At 41.5% G+C, this 21,268-nt stretch overlaps 1 protein-coding gene across 4 annotated transcripts in view; it reads left to right on the top strand.

Annotated features, from left to right (window-relative positions):
- mtus1b (microtubule associated tumor suppressor 1b) overlaps window positions 1–21,268 on the top strand; it is a 168,713-nt gene that overhangs the window by 2,071 nt on the left and 145,374 nt on the right. Inside the window, exon 1 of one of the 4 annotated variants that reach the window (XM_048531365.2) lies at window positions 16,935–17,289. The exons of the other annotated variants lie outside the window; for them this stretch is intronic. The gene's annotated coding sequence lies outside the window, so the exon portion shown is untranslated. Of the gene's footprint in view, window positions 1–16,934; window positions 17,290–21,268 lie in introns of those variants that run through there. 4 annotated transcript variants of the gene reach the window in all.

Raw genomic sequence — 21,268 nt, 5'->3', positions numbered from 1 at the left:
AAAAAAAGTAGTTGGTAATGTTTGGATATGGGAAATATTTTCTTACATGAATAACTTTGAATGTGGGTTGATCCAATGAATAATTGGCAATGTAGGAGGCATGTTGCTGCACCTCCCTGGAATGAACCAGGTTTTGCATTGTGGTGAACAGACCACAGAATTCATGTTATTAAGACATTATTCTAAATAAAGGATTTTGAGTGGGATACGTTTGAGAGCTAACAGTAAAGCAAAAAAAATTATTTTTGCAACAGTGTTTAAATTTGAGTAAATGTGGGTCTCTTGGAGTTAACTATGAGAACTTGAAATTTTTCCCCATCTCATTTTGTAGTAGAGAAAATGGGGCAGGTGGTAATGTCTGTCTTGCATTATTTATTCAAACATTCTGACTTGAACGTATTTAATTTGCTTTAAGTACCAGGCACCAAGACTTATGAGGGGAAAAAAAATTGTGGCACTGGAAACTGCGTTGTCATGTGAGCAGCAATGTGGTTTACTACAGTGAGCAGATAATCTCTACCAAGTTTCGTATATGCAAACAATTGGAGAATTTGTGTTAAGAAATTGATCCCAACTGTATTCATGGGTACTAGACACCATTGTCTATAAATGCATTTTTTTTCTCATTCTGATTGCCTTCTGTGAGTTTCAAGGCTTAAGTATCAAAGGACATTAGCTTTCATTAACCAAGTTTGCTTCACTGTCCCCCCCACCCACATTTAATTGTTATCAGAAATTAAACTTTTAATTACCCAGCAATTTACTTGATTAAGATTTTGTTCCAGTTATCCTTGACACAGAAAGTTAACTATTGCCTTTAAACTGCACATCTTAAGTCTTGGCAGCATCTGTGGAGAGAGAAACAGTTCATGTTTTCAGTCTAGAATGTCTGTTTTGTTGATTTGAGCATGAAATCTGTCTCTTTCTCCAGATGCTGCCAAATCTGAACAGTCTCTCCGCTTTGAAAAGGTGAAATTTAAAAAAGGTAGTATTTCATAGAACACTACAGCTCTTCAGCCCATGATGTTGTGTTGACCTATTTATCCTACATAGCCTACATTTTGCTATCCTCCATGTGCCTATCCAAGAGTTGCTTCAGTGTCTAGTATCTGACTCTGTGATCACTGCCAGCAGCACATTCCACACACCCACCACACACAGAGAAAAACTTATCTCTGACATCTCCCCTACGCCTTCCTCCAATCACCTTAAAATTATGCCCCCTCATAATAGTCACTTCTGCCCTGGGGGAGAACATCTCTGGCTATCCACTCTGTCTATGCCTCTCATCATCTTGTACACCTCTATCAAGCTGCCTCTCATCCTTCTTTGCTCCAATGGGGGAGGAAAAAAAACCCTAGCTTCTTCAACCTTTCCTCATAAGACCTGCCCTCCAGTCCAGGCAGCATCCTGGTAAATCTCCTCTGCACCCACTAAAGCTTCCACATCCTTCCTATAATGAGGTGACCAGAACTGAACACAATATTCCAACTGTGGCCTAACCAGGGTTTTATACAGCTGCAGCATAAACTTGCGGCTCTTAAACTCAATTCCCCTGCCAATGAAAGCCAACACACTATATGCTTAACAAAGTTATCAACTTGGGTAGCAACTTTTGAAGGATCTATGGAAGTGGACCCCATCCAACACGTTATCCGCCGACACTTCTGCCATCTGCAATCCGACCCCACCACCAAAGACATTTTTCCATCCCCTCACTTGTCTGCTTTCCGAAGAGACCACTCTCTCTGTGACTCCCTTGTCCACTCCACGCTCCCCTCCAACCCCACTACATCTGGCACTTTCCCCTGCAATTGCAGAAAGTGCTACACTTGCCCCCTTTTCCACATCAAGCAGTTGTTCACCTGCACATCTGCCAATGTGGTATACTGCATCCACTGTACCTGTTGTGGCCTCCTCTACATCGGGGAAACCAAGCGGAGGCTTGGGGACTGCTTTTGCAGAACACCTATGCTCAGTTTGCAATAAATAACTGCACCTCCCAGTCACCAACCACTTCAACTCCCCCTCCCATTCCTTAGACGACATGTCCATCCTGGGCCTCCTGCAGTGCCACAATGATGCCAGCCGAAGGTTGCAGGAACAGCAACTCATTCTGCTTGGGAACCCTGCAGCCCAATGGTATCAATGTGGATTTCAAAATCTCCCCCCTCCCCCCCCCCCCCGCCGCATCCCAAAACCAGCTCTGCTTGTCCCCGCCTCCCTAACCTGTCCTTCCTCCCACCTATCTCCTCCTCCTACCTCAAACCCCACACCATCTCCTACCTACTAACCTCATCCCAGCCCCTTGACCTGTACGTCCTCCCTGGACTAACCTATCTCCTCCCCACCTACACTTGCCTCTACTGGCTCCATCCCCACCGCTTGAACTTGTCTGAATCCTCTCCTCCTATCTTCTTGCTCCATTTTCGATCTGCCCCCCCCCCCCCACCTTATTTATTTCAGAATCCTCTTCCCATCTCCTTTTTCTGATGAAGGGTCTAGTCCTGAAACGTCAGCTTCTGTGCTCCTGAGATGCTGCTCGGCCTGCTGTGTTCATCCAGCTCCACACTTCGTTATCTCGGATTTTCCAGCATCTACAGTTCTCGTTATCTCTGACCCCAAGATCCCCCTTTTTCTTCCACAATGCTAAGAATCCTTCATTCAAATTCAAACTTCTAAAATGAATCACTTTACGCTTTTCTGGGTTGAATTCCATCTGCTGCTTCTTTGCCCAGCTGTGCAACCTGGCAATGTCCCTTTGCAACCTACAACAGCCCTCCACGCCGTCCATAACTCCTCCAATCTTCGTGTCTTCGGCAAACTTACTAAACCACCCTTCCAATTCTTCATCCAAGTCATTTGTAAAGATCACAAAGAGCAGAGGCCGCAGCACAGATCCCTGCAGCACCCCATTGATCACCAAGCTCCGGATAGAAAGTATTCAATCTACTATCATCCTCTGTCTTCTATTGGACAGCCAGTTTTGTATCCGGACAGCCAGATTTCCCTGAATCCCATGCCTCCTTACTTTCTGAATGAGCCTACAATGGGGAACCATAACAAATGCCTTGCTAAAATCCATACGCACCACATCCACTGCTTCAGATTCATCAATGTGTTTTGTCACATCCTCAAAGAATTCAATAAGACTTGAGGCATGACCTGTCTCCCTCAAAGCCATGTTGACTATTTCTAATCAAGCTGTGCTTTGCCAAATAATCATAAATACTGACTCTCAGAATCCTCTCCAATAATTTGCCCACCACAGAAGTAAAACTGTCCAATCTGTAATTCACAAGATTATCCCTATCCCTTGTTCAAAAAAGGGGAATGATCTTTGCCACCCTCCAGTCATCTGGTATTACTCCAATGGACAGTGAGAACGCAAAGATCTTCGCCAAAGGAGCAGCAATCTCTTCCCTCGCACCCCGTTTCAACCTTGGGTATATCCTGTCTGCCCCAGGGGACTTAGCTATCCTCACGTTTTTCAAAATTTCTAGCACATCCTTGTCTCTTCCATTTGAGTTTGAGTCTTTCACTTTGGTTTGAAATGTAATTCATGTTATTACTTGGGGCTGGGGAATATTGCGCCTCCTCAGAACTAAAGCAGTGTGCTGTGGTAAACCTTGCACCTTCCTCCTTCTTTTCCACTACTCTTGGCACCTGTGGTTCTCCAGTTTTACAGCTGCCTACTGTACCCAGATTGCCCACTTCTTATATTTGTATTTTCTCTTTGTTGCAATTGGACATTAATCACCAGAAAATCTTTTTCAACATACATACTGAAATAAGTTACAACTGCTGTTGAATTGTTTGCTGTCAACTCGATTCATTCCTTTTTGTGTTTTAGCTTATTCTATTTGAACAGAGGTTCAGGATCGTCCTTGTGGACGCCTCCTTTTCAAACATAATAACATGAAGTTGCTATTCATGTGCTCCTGTTCAACATTTCATTACATTTCTTCTCATCCTTCAGACTTTTGGCTTTGTTCCGTAGCTCTAACTTTGTTCATCTTGAATGGTGCATAAACTTTGGAGTAGCTAGAAAATAACACCAGTTGGAACCTTATCATCTCAATCATTTTGTTTTCAGGAAACTTTCTGAATATCTGACTATATTTGATTTGACTTGCTGTAAATGATCAGAACCCACAGATGGTACGTTATCTGAAATTTTAGCAATGTTTTTTATCACAGGGTGGAATAGTCAGTTACCAGGGGCCATGGGTTGAAGGTGTGAGGGGCAAGGTTCAAAGGTGATGTACTAGGCAGGTTTTTTTTTTAAAGAGGTGCCTGGAACTTGCTACCAGGGGTGGTAGTGGAAACAGATACTGTAGTGACTTTGAAAGGGCATCTTAACAAATATACGAATAGGATGGGAATAGAGGGATACCATCCCTGTAAGAGTAGAGGATTTTCGTTGTGACAGGGAGCATGTCAGTGCAGACTTGGAAGACCAAAGGGCCTGTTCCTGTGCTGCAATTTTCTTTGTTCTTTTCTGTCCAAACTTTCCACTTAGTTGTATTCTCTTTAAAGAGAAGAAAGTGATTTATTCATCTCATGATCTGTGGTGGTATTCTAGCTGCAGAGCATCCAACTGCCATGGAAAAACACTTGGAAGCATTTCCAAGGTTCCTTGCTTCTGATCAGCTGCTTTGCAATGTACTGCCTTCAGAATAGAGTGCCCACAGATCAGTGCTGGAGCTGCAATTACTTAAATATGCATTAATGACTTGGATGAGGAGTGTAAATATGCAGTAGCATATTTTGCAATGACAAGTGGGAAGGCAAGTGGTCATGATTATACAGCCTGCAGAGGGACATAGATAGGTGTGTCTATGACTCTGCCAGTGGGCAGAATCTTGGTAGATGGAAGTTACATGCAGAAACATAAAGTTATGCACTTGAGGAAGAATGGAGGAGTAACTATGATCTCAATGCAGGTTGCTACAAAACAGGGATTTGGAAGCTCTTCTGCATAAATCATGCAATGGTAGCATCCAAGTTAAGATGTTAATTGGGAAGGTAAATTGAATGTTGGCTTTTATTTCAAATGGAATGTAACACAAGTAGTATTTTGCTAAAACTACACAAGGTACTAGTCAGACCACAGCTGGAATACCATGAACAGTTTTTCCCCATTATCTAAAGAAAACTATACAGACACTAGACTTTGGCCAGAGCAGGTTCACTTGACTGATATCAGATATTGATAAGGGAGAGGGAATTGTCTTATGAAATGAAGTTGAGTAGTTTGGGCCTGTGCTCATCGGAAACTAGTGAGGTCATGGTATTGAAATATGGGAGATTCTTGGGGTCTTTACAAGGTGGATATGTTGAGCTGGTTCCCCTTCTGGCCGTGTCTTGGACCAGAGGGCATGATCTCCTCTGCTATCATCCATTTAAGACCATCAACGAGGAGTTTCTTGAGAGTAACGAATTTTTGGGGTTGTTTACTTGAGAGGGCTGTTGAGCCTGTCACTCAAGCATATTCAAGGCTGAGAGTTTTTTTTTCCCCCCCTGAAAGAAATGGGGTTCTATGGAAAAGGCAAGAAAGTGGAATTGATTCAGATCAGCCATGATCATCACCTCTAGTAGACCGGAATCAGTGGATGAATGGTTGACTTCTGCTACGTCTTATGGTCCAGATACTTTTATGTAGATGGGTTATTCATTGTTTTTTGGTTCTATTTGTATCTTGAAATCCATGGTCATCTTGAAGGGTGTGGATATTTTTTGTTTTTGGATGTTTGTTTGCAGGATGGGTTGCTGGCTTGGTCAGCACTTCATTCTGGTGTTTACCTGTTGCCTTGAACAGCGACAGTTCATGTGGTATAGGTACACCAGTATTACTGTACAAGGATTTCAGGATTTTTTTGGCTTCTGTTTTAAGAAAACAGTGTCATGGAGTCAAAATGGTATTGGCAGAAGGGAATGTTGGCAGAAGAGGATCTTGCCGATTGTAGTGTTCCAATGCATCCACTGTGCTTGGCTTATTCTTGATGTGGCTTTGGTAACACTTTTTTTTTTAAAGCTATTAGTTTCCAATAGTTTGACATTCTGTAAACTTAGTAGTTTGAGCCACGTACAAAACAGTTCCTATTTGTGAACAGCAGTTGTTTCCCTCTCTAGTTTAATTGCATGAACCTGCTCCCTGAACTTGGGTTCATTGGCTTGCCATTTGGATAGTCAGTATTGTCTTTGGAATAATAATGCCTTCATATTGTCTTTGTGACATTAAGCTTTCACTGTCTGATCAAATTTCAGGCTGTCCAGAGGTCAAGATGAGCTCTTGTATGGTTTTTGAGCTGTGTCTAGGCCCAAAACGTCAGCTTTTGTACTCCTGAGATGCTGCTTGGCCTGCTGTGTTCATCCAGCCTCACACTTACTGACTTTGAACTGTGTATTCAGTCATTTTTGTAATGAGGATTCTCCCCCCAAATCTAACATCAATTTGGATTGTTGTCACTATTTAAAACTGTTTAATTAGGATATTTGATTTTGCACTCAATGCCTGTCACTGATTAGTGTTGCGTGGTTTCAAGATGCTCAAATCTTGCTTTGAGGCACCTGAAGTTGATAAGTGCATTGTTTCTGGATCTCGCATGTTAATGGGATGATGTAATATTGCCTCTTACACAGATTGCATTTAAAAAGAGTTGAGAGTTGTAGCAACCTGAATATTTGTATGTTGTCACAATGCAAAACTACTATTTGCCGCTCAGAACCCGGTACAAGCTTGTCTGAAACAATTACTCTTAATGGGTCTCAAATTTTCTTTAAAACGTTAACTTCCGTGGGCTGTCTACGTGCTTGAGAACTAATTAAATCTGTTTGTATGAAACTGACAGTAAATTCTACAAACTCACCAATTGGTTTTTAAACTTTTAAATAGTACCTTTGCGAAAATTTAACAATTTTACGTGAACTGGTCATTTGGGACTTGCTGGTGCTTTCTCTCGAAATAATTTAAACTGAGCGCAATGCTCTTCTGTATTATTATGCTCACGTTCCTGGAGTAGGCTCTGTAACCAAAGTGACAGTTAGCACGTATTGTAAATTACAGCAACTTAAACACTTCTGATTTAAAGTCACATCGTTTCAGATCCAGCAATGAGCTGAACAGAAATTTAGCCGACCATTTCCTATTCTCTTTTTCATTACCACTGTCAACTGCCTTCAAATAACCAAGCAGCCAGGACTTCAGATAGCAAAGTGTGGAGCTGGATGAACACAGCAGGCTAAGCAGCATCTCAGGAGCACAAAAGCTGACGTTTCGGGCCTAGACCCTTCATCGGCGAGGGTTCTGAAATAAATAGGGAGAGAGGGGGAGGTAGACCGAAGATGGATAGAGGAGAAAATAGGTGGAGAGGAGACTATGGGTGGGGAGGTGATAGGTCAGTCCGGGGAGGACGGACTGGTCAAGGGGGCGGGACTAGCTAGGACTTCAGTTGACCGTGCAATTTTTCTTTTACAAGGCGTCAAACTCGACTCTCTCCGTTTGGCTCAGTGCCAACTTGAGTGAGCTTCATGTCAAAGGTATTACATTGATACACATTACAGAGTGGAAAACCTGGTAGTCAAATCTTTGTATTCCTCCTTCCAAAAATAGAAGTCCGATTCTGTAACTTCTAATGCCTCCTGAGTGTTTTTACAAGTCTTGTGTAAATGCCTTTAGCCCCCGTCAGCTTTTGCAAGTCTAGCATAGGTGGTTTATTTGGTCCACGCCCACCTGATTAAAACTGTGCATTCTATTTCACCTATTCAGAGTTTCGTTTGTTCTATTCCGAAGGAGCGAGCGCAGCTCTTGCCAGAGTCCAAGACGACACGAGCTGGAGGAACACAGGCCAGGCAGCGTCAGAGGAACAGGAAAGTTGCCGTCGGGCAAAAATGAGGGGTCCTGACCCGAAACGTCAATTTTCCTGGTTCACTCTGTTCCTCCAAATCCGCACTGGGTTGTCTTCGATTGTTCACTTGTAGTGGAGCCTGCATGAGTTCTCTATCCTTAAATCTTTGTCTTGAGGATGGCATTGTTTTGTTTGCCATTTTGTTTACGCCCCTTTGTTTTTGTTCGTGCCTCGCATCTTAATTGAGAAGCTGCCTCATGTCAGAATATTAAAACTTTGAAGCCCACGTTCCGTTTCTTTTTTTTTAAAAAAAAACTGCACATGAGAATTACAACTTGCCCTCTAACAGTATAACAAATTTAAGAGCTTTACACTTTGGAAAACTAAATGTCATTGACAATAGAGGCTGCACTGTCTTGACTTCAGTGACATTTTTATAACAAATGGGTTGCTGTTAAATAACGAGTACTAATCCTAATCAGACTTCAAGAGCACTTGAGACTGACGCAATGGGCACAAAGGGCAGATGACTCAAACCAGAGAATTAAGTGCACTTTGGCAAGATGGTAGTCAATATGAACTAAGTTTTATACAGTTTTCAAGGAGGTTATATGAACCAAGATAAATGCACTTTTCCTGCCTTTTGTAAAAGATTATTCAAGCTGAGAACACTGTTTTAAGTATGGTATATTTGGGATTATTGCCAAAACCCCACACTCCAACAGTAAGGATGTTTTGAACTAGCAGCTAACATTTTGATGCCAGACAAGACCACTGAAATGTTATGAGCTGGTTAGGCACCAGTAATCATGTCAATTTTTGAGTAGACAAGAGCTATTTTGGTCCAGGGACTTGAGAATGAAGGCACATGATTTTCCACTATTTTGAACAAACGGCAATGAACTTTTTAAACTCTTAAACTTGTAATGCATAGTAACGGACAACATACATTTAACTTTGATTTTAACATTCAGAATTGTATTGTAGTAAAAATAGATCATAGTGTGACCAGACGTCCAACAGTACATGTTAGATAGTTGTGATCAAGAAAGATCTGTGACTCTCCCCTCCAGACATTGGTGACATGACCATCAAATCTCAATTAAAGGCATTACAATTCTTTGACTTTTTTTTGTCAATCTGGCCTTGAAACTACTTGTTGTCAAGGCAGTCCATGACAACTTACCCCTGCTTTGGTTGATCACTGTTCTGAGCGTATGCTGTCATAGACTCCAGAACACTTTTAATTGGTACAAGAGGTCTTGTTGACAGCCACTCCAAGGTATTTAATTTTTCTTCACTTGACATCAAATACATGAAGAAACAACTGTTTCAGATTTTTTCCAACAATGCTGGAGAAACTCAGTCTGGCTGTTTATGTAGAGAGATTGAGTTGAAGTTTTCTGACTCGTCAAACCAGGAATGAGGGAAAGGCAACAATGGTTTTCAAATCCCATACTCTGCTTTCTTGAACTAATCAAAGCACTTGGCTTTTTCTGAGCCACTGCGCATTTGGGGACTCTCTTCCAGACCACTGATTCAACACTTAGTTGATACCTTTGATTTCTGCCTGAATTCCAGTAGTACAGATATTCAACTGCTCTCTACTTATTCTCACTGCGTCTCCCCCACAGCTTAAATCGTTCAGTTGTTTTTCCATACAATATAACTAAAAATCAGCACTTCTGTTTTATAATCTACTTTCTCCATCACAACTTAGTGAAATTTTAACTGTCTCCTTTTGAACAGCTGTTCAGTGAGCATTGCATTCAAGTTGTCCTGAGTTACTTACTGAAAACTTTACAATAAACCTTTCTCCTATCCTAGGTTTGAGAGTAGGGAAAGCAGTGATAGGCAAGTGATACTTGGAAATGAACTTTTTTTTGGTTCTTTATTGGAGCTCCATTTTGAAGTCTGCAAAACCAGTGTGTCATTTGTCAGTTTTATTTTTAACCTTGGAAAATTTCTGGGCAGAATTTAATGTTGCCACAGAGCAAACTATGGAATTCCATTTTCATGAATGTTACAATTTAATAAATGGCTGGCTTGCCACTAAATAGATGTAATGAGAGAATTCCATCACTGACTAATTAGCTCTGTTGGAGCATTCAGGGCTACTTGTTCTAGATATTGACTGTTGTGGAAGGATGGAAAAATAAACAAGTTGTGTAGATTACCTGCCAGAGATGAGCTAATTGGATAAATTAGGACATGTTAGAGTGCGGATTTGATACCAAATCTTCTTGGATAGATTGAGGGCTGAATGGCCTATTCTGTTCCCGTGTGGAACTAGGAACCATTGGCTGAAGGTTTTGGAAATTAGTCAAAGACAACAACAAAAAACCATTGGGCTATGAACTGGAATGAACTATCTGCACCTGTCATTATTTTTGAACATACATGCCCAATTGTGTTGGGAGGCTGTGCAGGAATGAACCAATTTTCCAAATCTTTTCTACCCACTGTGCCTGTGTTTTAATAGCAGGTTCCTATGCTGACACTGATATGTATGCCAGCAAAATTCAGGTTAGCTGTTCAATAACACCCCTAAATTGGACATCTGGAGAGCTTTAATTTGGTAGCGAGAATCACCAAATGTTTTTGTCACATCATTTTGAGGGGTTCAAGCTAAGTGGGGTGGTTAGCTAATTGTTTCAAGTATAACATCAGATCGAAAGAGAATGAACATGACCAAGCTTAATAGTAAGATGGAGTATTATTCAAGTATCTTAAGTGACCATAGAAGATGACTCCAAATGTACAGCAAAAAATAAACTAAGGGTGGACTTGAGTAATATCGAAACACATCTCTCTTAAAGCAAGAGGTCAATGTGAATTTCAATGCCTTGGAAAATGAGGCAGGTGAGTTAGAGCTAGGAAAGAACAGACAAGTTGAACACATACTCTGTTTACTATGATGAGTAATGTACAAATAGTATTCAAAACACTATCAATGGGTAAAAGGAAGAGGGGACATGTATATCTCATGAGGAAGAACTGCTAGTGTGACTGTTAGGGCAAAATACATGTTCCCTGCACCTGTTGGGATGCATCCTGGAAATAGCAAAGGAAGTAGCTGCAGAAATAGTGGAAGCACTGGTAGTAATTTTCAAGAATCCTTAGATTCTAGAAAGTGCCAGAGGATTGGGAAACTGCCGATTATAGCATTCTTTTTAGATCTCCTTTTTAGATAAGAGGCCAGTAGTTTAATATGTTTCAGCCTATTTTAACAAAGTTGATCCTTTAGGGAGAGTATGGCCTGGTGGTATTATCACTGGACTGTTTAATCCCTGTGACCCAGATAATGTCTGGGAACCCATGTTTGAATCTTGTCATGGCAGATGGTGGCTGTGACTTTTTTATTAAAAATCTGGAGTTGAGTTCAATGGTGACCACAAATCCATTGTTGGAAGAAGTTATCTGGTTCACCAATTGACAATTTCCTCAACTGGTCTGACCTATGTATGACTCGAGACCCACAGCAATATGGTTGACTCTTAACTGCCCTCTGCACATAGGCAATAAATGTTGGTGCTGGCTGATGACACCTTCATGTTATGAATGAATTTTTTTGAAAAATTCAAAGCACAGGCCACGATGTCATAATGGAAATTATGCCAGATAAATATATTGGCATTTTATTTGGAGTAGGTAACAACCAGGGTAAATAAGCAACCAGAAGAACTAATACTTAAATTTCAACAAGGCATTTGAATTACCATAGAGCCTATGGTGTTTGTCGTATTTGCACAGGTAGAGGGCTTGCTAATTGATAATTGCAATAAAAAGGGCATTTTTGGGATGGTAATCTGAACTAGTGAAGTGTCACAGGAATCCGTATTGGAACTGCAGTTATTGATTTTGTCATTGTGCATTAAAGACTTGCATGACTGTGGATGTGTTATTGACAAGCTTGCAGATAACACTCTGGTTGGAGAGCAAGTGGTTATTCTAGGGGTTGAGCGATGTAGACGTGTTAATGGTGAGCAAAAATTTAGCAAATGGAATATAACAAGGGAAAATGTGTATTTTGCACATTGGGGAAAATTAGACCCCAAAAAGCAGCAACACTGCTCTGGAGTCCTTGTGCATTCATGCTAATGTTCAAGTTCAGATAATAAGTAATTCAAATGCCATTTATTTCAAAGGGAATGTTGTATAAAAGGAGGGAAACTATTGTATTGTTTTTACAAAGCACTACTTATACCAAATTTGAAACGTTCTGGTCTCCTTTTTGCCTAAGGAAACGTTACAATGGCATTGGAGGCAGATCAGAGAAGGTTCGCTGGGTATGGAGGACTGTCTTGTCAGATATTGAGTAGATTGTGCTGTACTTGTTGGAATTAGAAGACTGAGAGATGACTTTATTGAAACATATTTTTGGTTTGGTATGCTCTAGCATTGGAGGATGTAATATCAAGTAAGGGGCCACCCAGATAGATGAGATGTTGCTTCTGTCAGGTTAATGAACTTGTGGATTATTTACTGAAGTATTTATAGAGGCTGTCATTTAGTATGTAGAACGTTGAAAGAGTTTGTTAATGGAATAAAGGTTTATAGGGATAAGGCAGCGAGTGGAGCTGAGTATGATCAGATCATAGAACATAGAACGTTACAGCACAGTACAGGCCCTTCAATGTTGTGCCGACCTGTCATACCGATCTCAAGCCCATCTAACCTACACTATTCCATGTGCGTCCATATGCTTATCCAATGATGACTTAAATGTACCTAAAGTTGGCAAATCTACTACCGTTGCAGGCAAAGCGTTCCATTCCCTTACTACTGAGTAAAGAAACTACCTCTGACATCTGTCCTATAATCTTTCGCCCCTCAATTTAAAGCTAGGCCCCCTCGTGCTCGCCGTCACCATCCTAGGAAAAAGGCCCTCCCTACCCACCCTATCTAACCCTCTGATTATTTTATATGTTTCAATTAAGTCACCTCTCAACCTTCTTCTTTCGAATGAAAACAGCCTCAAGTCCCACAGTCTTTCCTCATAAGACCTTCCCTCCATACCAGGCAACATCCTAGTAAATCTCCTCTGCACCCTTTCCAAAGCTTCCACATCCTTCTTATAATGCGGTGACCAGAACTGTACAGAATACTCCAAGTGCAGCCGCACCAGAGTTTTGTACAGCTTCACCATAACCTCTCGGTTCCGGAACTGGATCCCTCCTATTAATAAAAGCTAAAACACTGCATGCCTTCTTAACAGCCCTGTCAACCTGGGTGGCAACTTTCAAGGAACTGTGTACATGGACACCGAGATCTCTCCGCTCATCTACACTACTAAGAATCTTACCATTAGCCCAGTACTTTGCCTTCTGGTTACTCCTACCAAAGTGCATCACCTCACACTTGTCTGCGTTAAACTCCATTTGCCACCCCTCAGCCCAGCTCTGCAGCTTATCTATGTCTCTGTGCAACCTACAGCATCCTTCGTCACTATCCACAACTCCACCGACCTTAGTGTCGTCTGCAAATTTACTAACCCATCCTTCTACGCCCTTATCCAGGTCATTTATAAAAATGACAAACAGCAGTGGACCCAACACCGACCCTTGCAGTACACCACTAGTAACTGGTCTCCAGGATGAACGTTTCTCATCAACTACCACCCTCTGTCTTCTTTCAGCAAGCCAATTTCCAATCCAAACTGCTTTGTCTCCCACAATTCCATTCCTCCGCATTTTATACAATAGCCTGTTGTGGGGAACCTTATCGAATGCCTTGCTGAAATCCATATACACCACATCAACCAGTTTACTCTCATCTACCTGTTTGGTCACCTTCTCAAAGAACTCAATAAGGTTTGTGAGGCATGACCTTCCCTTCACAAAACCGTGCTGACTATCCCGAATCAATTTATTCTTTTCTGGATGATTATAAATCCTATCCCTTATAACCTTTTCCAACACTTTACCAACAACTGAGGTAAGGCTCACTGGTCTATAATTACCAGGGTTGTCTCTACTCCCCTTCTTGAACAGGGGAACCACATTTGCTATCCTCCAGTCATCTGGCACTATTCCTGTAGACAATGACGAGTTAAAGATCAATGCCAAAGGCTCGGCAATCTCCTCCCTGGCTTCCCAGAGGATCCGAGGATAAATCCCATCCGGCCCAGCGGACTTATCTATCTTCATCCTCTGTAGGATTTCTAATACCTCTTCCTTGTGAACCTCAATCCCACCCAGTCTAGTAGCCTGTATCTCAGTATTCTCCTCAACAACATTGTTGTTTTCTGGAGTGAATACTGTTGAAAAATATTCATTTGGCGCTTCCCCTATCTCATCTGACTCCACACACAACTTACCACTACTATCCTTGATTGGGCCTCATCTCACTTTTGTCATTCTTTTATTCCTTAACTGCCTATAGAAAGCCTTAGGGTTTACCCTGACCCTATCCGCCAACAACTTCTCATGTCTCCTCCTGGCTCTTCTGAGCTCTCTCTTTAGGTCTTTCCTGGCTACCTCATAGCCCTCAAGCGCCCTAACTGAGCCTTCACATCTCATCCTAACATAAGCCGCCTTCTTCCTCTTGACCAGAGATTCCACCTCCTTCATAAACCATGGCTCCCGCACTCTACAGCTTCCTCCCTGCCTGACAGGTACATACTTATCTAGGACACACAGGAGCTTTTCCTTGAATAAGCTCCACATTTCTAATGTGCCCATCCCCTGCAGTTTCCTTCCCCATTCTATGCTCCCTAAATCTTGCTAAATCTCATCGTAATTGCCTTTCCCCCAGCTATAACTCTTGGCCAGTGGTATACACCTATCCCTTTCCATCACTAAAGTAAACATAACAGAATTGTGATCGCTGTCACCAAAGTGGTCACCTACTTCCAAATCTAACACCTGGCCAGGCTCATTACCCAGTACCAAATCTAATGTGGCTTCACCCCTTGTTGGCCTGTCTACATACTGTCAGGAAGCCCTCCTGCACACTCTGGACAAAAACTGACCCATCTATAGTACTCGCACTATAGTGTTCCCAGTCAATATTTGGAAAGTTGAAGTCCCCCATGACAACTACCCTGTCTCGCTCACTCCTATCGAGAATCATCTTTGCTATCAGCCTTGAAATTGAAAAGTGGTGCAGACCTGATGTGCTGAATGGTCAACTTCCTTTGCCTTTAAGTTTCAGATGTGCTGAAGATTACCTTTGAAATAAACTGTGTTTTGGCTACTTTATCATGAACTGGCCATGAATGAGGTTTATAATTAAATGAAATCCAACCAGTAGAAACTGCTTCTGCCTTCTGGTTGACTTGATTCTTCCAATCTCCAAGAAAGGGCAAATATTACAAATGAATTATCACAGCTGGGAATAATAAGCCAAACCAAGAGCTTGGTTTGACACATTTGAGCTTAAACTTAATGTAAGAGACTTCATTTCTAAAACTGTTTGAAAAACTTTAACAGACCTGACTGTTCATTTTTGATCATTCCATTTTTTTTCACACTTTGGCCACTGCTGATAAGTTGTACATCTCTTTCAATGTCACGTTGAAGTGATTGCAGGTCTCGTTGACAGTGAACATTATCTAAGATTACAAGGAGATCCTGACGAATTGGACGAAGAGTGGTAGATTTAATTAGGATAAATGCGAGCTGTTGCACTTTTAAATCAAACAAGGGCATGCCTTAGAGTTAATGGTGAGTCCTTGGATAGTGTTGTCAAACTGAGGGGTTCACGTATGTTCTTCAAAAGTTGTATCACAGGTGTATGGATGTCTCAAAGCATTTTGCTCGCTTGTCTTCATTGCTCAGACCACACAGTATTGGAGTTAGGTCATGCTGAGATTGTACAGAACATTGAGGCCTCTTCTGGAGGACTGTGTACAGTTCTGGTCATCCTGCTATAGGAAGGACAGTACTGAATAGGAGATGATGCAGAGGAGATCTTAAGGATGTTACTGGGACTGGGAGGTTTGAGTTAATAAGATAGGTTAGCAATGTTTTCCTTAGAGCACAGGAGGTTGCCTGGGGGAGTCCTGATAGAGGTTTATAAATTCATAAGGTGAAAAGCAAAGGTCTATTTTCTCTCGGGTGGGGGAGTTCAAAATTTGAGAACGTATTTTTAAGGTGACGAGAAAGGTCCTTTTTTAAAAAAAACGGACAACTTTTTCACAGTATGGTTCTTAGGTGCAATAAACTGCCAGATTTAGGTACAGTTAGCACGTTTTAAAAGGTATCTGCATAGGTGCATGAATAGCAGTTTTTTTTTTAGCGGGAGATTGTCCAAACGTAGGCAAGTGGGACTAGTTTAGTTTGGGAAACTTGGCCGGCATGGACGAGTTGAGCTGAACAGTCTGTTTCCATGCTGTATGGCTCTAACATTACTGATGCTTGTGATTTTGCTTAACGTGTGCGACAAAACTTTTTGAACTTGTCAAATAAAATTTCACAGCTGGATAAACGTTCAACAACTGTTTTTGAAGTGAACGGCTACCCATTTCTTTAGTGGTTTCTTCTGGAAGTGTTCATTCCTTTGGGTTAGTTTGTTTTGTTTTTGCAGCCTTTGGAGTTTTGCCCGATGAAACGTTTGAACACTTTAGAGATGCTTCAAGGACCCCTAAAGCACACCACTGCTTTCATGGTGGTCGTGTCCTACCACGAGAGTTCAGAGCAGAGTAAGTAAGCCGGGAGTCTGAGGTCCGGCACATAACATTACATCTCTTGCTCGGAGCGGGCTTTGTGTGATGTGTCTCGACGCTGAAGGTACTGTTAACTGACTTGCAACTGAATTTTGAGGAATGTTGCAAAGGCACTCGAGAATATTTTTCCAAAGCTTGGATTACTTACAGGCAATTCAAAGTCGTCTGCTTTTGAAATTAATTCATTGTAAGCTGAAGGCTGTCCATACGGGGAAAACAACTTGCTGATGGGTAGTAATTTAAACTTTGTTTATCCTTCTGTACATTTGATCCCTTCCTCAGTGTTCCAGAAAATAGACTTGATATGAAACAGTTAACGTAACTTAGCCTGGCTGATCAGGCACTCCCATTTCGTGACGGCAGCAGCAATTTGCTTGTTGCTGAAATTTGGCTCAGTAGCTTGATTGGACCTTGAACTGCCGCACCAGAGTATCACTACGTCCAGAAAGAGGCAGTCTGCAGAGAAGTGTCTGCAGCTTTGCAATGAAGTATTGCCAAGACTTAATAAATTCCTCGCTGTCTGGGGCAACAGAATGCTTGCTCTTACTGCTGCATGGTTGAGTTAATCCGTAAAGAGTACTCCCCTGAGAGAACCCTTAATGCAAGCTGATAGTTTGGTTTACAGTACAATTCTACTTGTGATCGCAATCAACAGAAAAGCTCAAGTCAGGCTGTGGGATAATGAATGCGTTCAGTTAAAGCACCAGCTGTCGCAGGAAGCTTTCGTGGTTAACTTTTCAACTTGCTGTCCTTTATTACATATGTTTTACAGTAAGTTACCTTTTTTATTCTACCAGCGTTGATCCTTTGTAGTTTTTCTCCAGAGTGCATTCCATCGACCTTTTCTTGAGAAAGCTTCCATTATTCTGACACAACTGGCAGATAGTAAATGAAGGCTCAAAATACCACACAAAATAGTTAATCGAGTGCAAGGAAATTTGCAAACTAAACTGTCTTAAATAAATTCTTAAAATTCAGAAGGGTGAAAAAGCAAGCTTTTGTTCTGTGGTATGAATTATTTTAGTAATATATCCCCAACTTCCATTTGGGGTCTTGGTGAGCTGCAGAGCTTTATTTCCTTGGTATTTAGAAATTCAACATTAAATGCATGATGGATTCAGCCATGAGTCTTGTTTTTACAGGTCTGAAGGCAACTGTTTGTTCTAGTGCCCTAAAATTGATTTTGTTACACAATTCAGTTTTCGCACCAATTTATCATAAGCAAAATGATGACATAACTGTTCTTTTGCTGAGATATAAGCATTGCTGGCAGGGCATCCTGTGCACATTCCTCATCACCCTCAAACTAAAATGTATTGCAGGGCCATTCTGGTGGGTTTTTGTCAATTATCCAATTACTGTGGGTCTTGTGCCACAGGTAGATTAGTCAGTAAGTATTGTAGATTTCCTTCCCTAATAAGCATTAGTGATTCAGATCAATTTTTTAGAATGAGCAATGGTTTAGTGGTAGTAGATTTATGCAGTGATGGCACAAATCTCGTCGTGAATCTTTGTCTTTGTAAAGTGGAATGAGTATATCCATGCAAAATCATGAATGAAAAGAAATTGCAACTAAGATAGCCTGAGCTTGTTTTGAATACAGACTTGGCACTGTTTGTAGCCTGTATCTTACTTTTTAGAAATAGTTCACGAAAATATGATCTTTAATTCCTGCCAAAGTTGGTTTAGGATAAGTAGTAGCAAACCTTGCTTTTTTCCTTGGCCTTCCTAAAGAGCATTATATTGTTAACTGTCTAGTTTGGTTTGATGCTTAGTGACACAAACTGTTGTGTTCAGTATGATATAAAAGCCAGAATCTGTGTGCATGCAAGAAACGGATCTATAATTGCTGATTGAATCCATCTAGAGCAGTAATGCTGGGTGGTTTTGGCTGCTTGTCAGCTGGCTGGTACCATTTTAATATGCAGTTTAACTGTTTTGTTCTTTATCACTTTATTCTTCATGCCTATTATTAAACAGGTGCTTGTGAGCAGCCTCCTTGTACTGTTGTAGTTGGATAGCTAGAGGAATCTACAGGCCCCTTTTTTTTTGTTTTTGGTTGGGAGTTTCCCCTATTTTAACCCAGTGGCAACGTTGTGAATATTTCTAAATTTTTGAGGTATGTGCTTCAGTTGGAAATGTCGTGGATAGTGATTGGTGTCCACTGGAAAGATTTGACAAGTTGGACTTTTTAGGTGTTATGTTGATGTGGAGTCCATTATTTGAGGTTATCTATGGAAAAATGGAGATTTTTTTTTGGTAATTTGTAAGACAATTAGAATTATCTATTAGAAAATTTGAGGCAGGAGGGAAATAGTGTATTTGCTGAATGTTGTCGTTGGAACAATTGATGGTCAATGCAAGAATCTCCAAGTGTGCAGGGGAGATAATGAAATAATGTAAAGTATGATTTGACTAATAGTTGGTACTAGTGGGAATCTAAAAGTCTCCCAGTTATGTGAAAGTAGTACTGGGTTGATTTGACAGTGAAGTATGTTTTGAGATGTGGAAGATTGAGCTCATAGCTGAAGTATTTAGTGCTTTGCATTAGTTGTTACCAAGTTAATTAACACTAAACTGTCACCACCCTCACTGCAAAATTGGCTGAGGGGTCAGAAAATTTGAGACAGGATGCCTTAAGGGTGTGCGAAGATAAGACCAACAGGTGCAGGTTTGCAAGTTTTTAAATCGAGAAAATCCTGTTAAATCACTAGGAAAAGTGCATTTGTTGTGTTGAGGTTGAGTGAAGTTGATAGTTATGACACACAAGAACTTCAAACAGATGTTTGAAGTGCCAAGGAACGGATGTGTCAAGTTTAAGCACAAGGACGAAGAGCAGTGGCAGCATGGATATGAAATTGGTTAAGTGACAGGAAACATCTTAGTTTAGAATTGTCTTGCAGACTGAAAGATCATTGAGTGGGATTCCCCAGGGATCATTACTAAAACCAGCTGTCTTTGATCCATACAACTGACTGAGGTTTTGATGCTATGGGTAGTTTTGCAAGTTACGGGTGCAACAACTTCCAAGTATTGTTAAGTGAAAGGATGATGACAACTTTGAGGACTTTTTGGATGGGTTGAAATGTGGCCAACAATTTTTTTTACTGCAGCAAGAATGAATTGAAAGAGAGGTACTTGTCCAAACAGATGTGAATCAAAGATAATAAAGTGTGAAGCTGGATGAACACAGCAGGCCAAGCAGCATCTCAGGAGCACAAAAGCTGACGTTTCGGGCCGAGACCCTTCATCAGAGACGGGGATGGGGAGAGGGAACTGGAATAAATAGGGAGAGAGGGGGAGGTGGACCGAAGATGGAGAGAAAAGAAGATAGGTAGAGAGGAGAGTATAGGTAGGGAGGGGATAGGTCAGTCCAGGGAAGACGGACAGGTCAAGGAGGTGGGATGAGGTTAGTAGGTAGGAGATGGAGGTGCGGCTTGGGGTGAGAGGAAGAACAGATTAGGGAGGCAGAGACAGGCTGGACTGGTTTTGGGATGCAGTGGGTGGATGGGAAGAGCTGGGCTGGTTGTGTGGTGCAGTGGGGGGAGGGGACGAACTGTGCTGGTTTTGGGATGCTGCAGGGTTTGGATATTCTGGGTGTAGAGGTGGTCAATCAACTTCAGTATGGTTTTTTGAAAAAGTGAGACATTGAGCAGGTCTGGTAGTTGTCAGTCCAGTGACTCTGATTATGACTGGGAATACAGGGGTTGAGATTGAACCTGCACAGTCCACAAGGAAGGTAGGGGAGTGAGATGAGCTACCCTATTCTTGCAGAGAACCAGCATAAGGGCGAAAGGCTTTTCTCAGTGGTGAAAACAATATAAGCAATCTAAAATTCAATGTGATATTATTGTCATTTTTAAATTTGCTTAGGAATCACCATAGAGACACACAGCAAATAAAGGGAGCCTGGCACTTGTTACTAGTAGACACATTGTATTATCTAGCATTTCTATAGAAATATGGAAAATGGCAGCTGAGTAGGCTATTAAGCACTTGGAGCTTATTCTGGAATTTAAGCTGATCATGGTTGATCATCCAATTCAAGCTCCCTGTTTCTGTTTACTCCTGAAGCATCTTGATGATTTTTTGTGCTAAGAACGCTATCTTCCTCCATGCATTCAATGTTTTGGTGTCACCTGGCTCCACCCCCCCACCCAAAAAAAAGCTCTGGGTGAGGAAATTTCTTATGGCTGGCTGAAATTGTCCATTCCTTATCATTAGACTATGACTCTGAATTCTGGACTGCCTGGTTTCAGAGATACCTGTACTGCATTTTACCCTCTAGAGTCCTGTAAGAATGTTCTTAGTTTTGAGCAAATTCACTCCAAGCAAATGTCCTAATCAATCCTTCATTCCCATGAAGTAGTCTGGCAGATCTTTGCAGTCCCTTCAAAAGCAGAACATCCTCTCAGGTCAGACCAAAACTTGACAACGTACTCCAAGGTGTGGTCCAGTGCCCTGTACAGCTACAGTAGGACACCCCTGCTCCTGTACTGTAACCTGGTCCTTAGGAAGCATACATAGCATTTGCTGCCGTCAGTGCCTGGTATACCGTACAAGAGCTCCTAGGTCTTGTCGCCCATCTCCTTTCCTGGAGAGGTTTTTTTCCTGTGTTTTTATTTTTTGTTTTGTTTTATTAGCTTTCCGATTTAATAGGCCTTCCTACTCTGCTCCCAAAGTGGAAAACCTCCACCTTGTACTTCATTTGCCCACTCATTCACCTTGTTTATATCACAATGAAGTATCT

Source organism: Stegostoma tigrinum, chromosome 1 (assembly GCF_030684315.1).
Source record: "Stegostoma tigrinum isolate sSteTig4 chromosome 1, sSteTig4.hap1, whole genome shotgun sequence".
NCBI classification, from domain to species: domain Eukaryota; kingdom Metazoa; phylum Chordata; class Chondrichthyes; order Orectolobiformes; family Stegostomatidae; genus Stegostoma; species Stegostoma tigrinum.
Note: the sequence above shows the minus strand (reverse complement) of the source record. Positions and strands in the feature narration are given on the sequence as shown.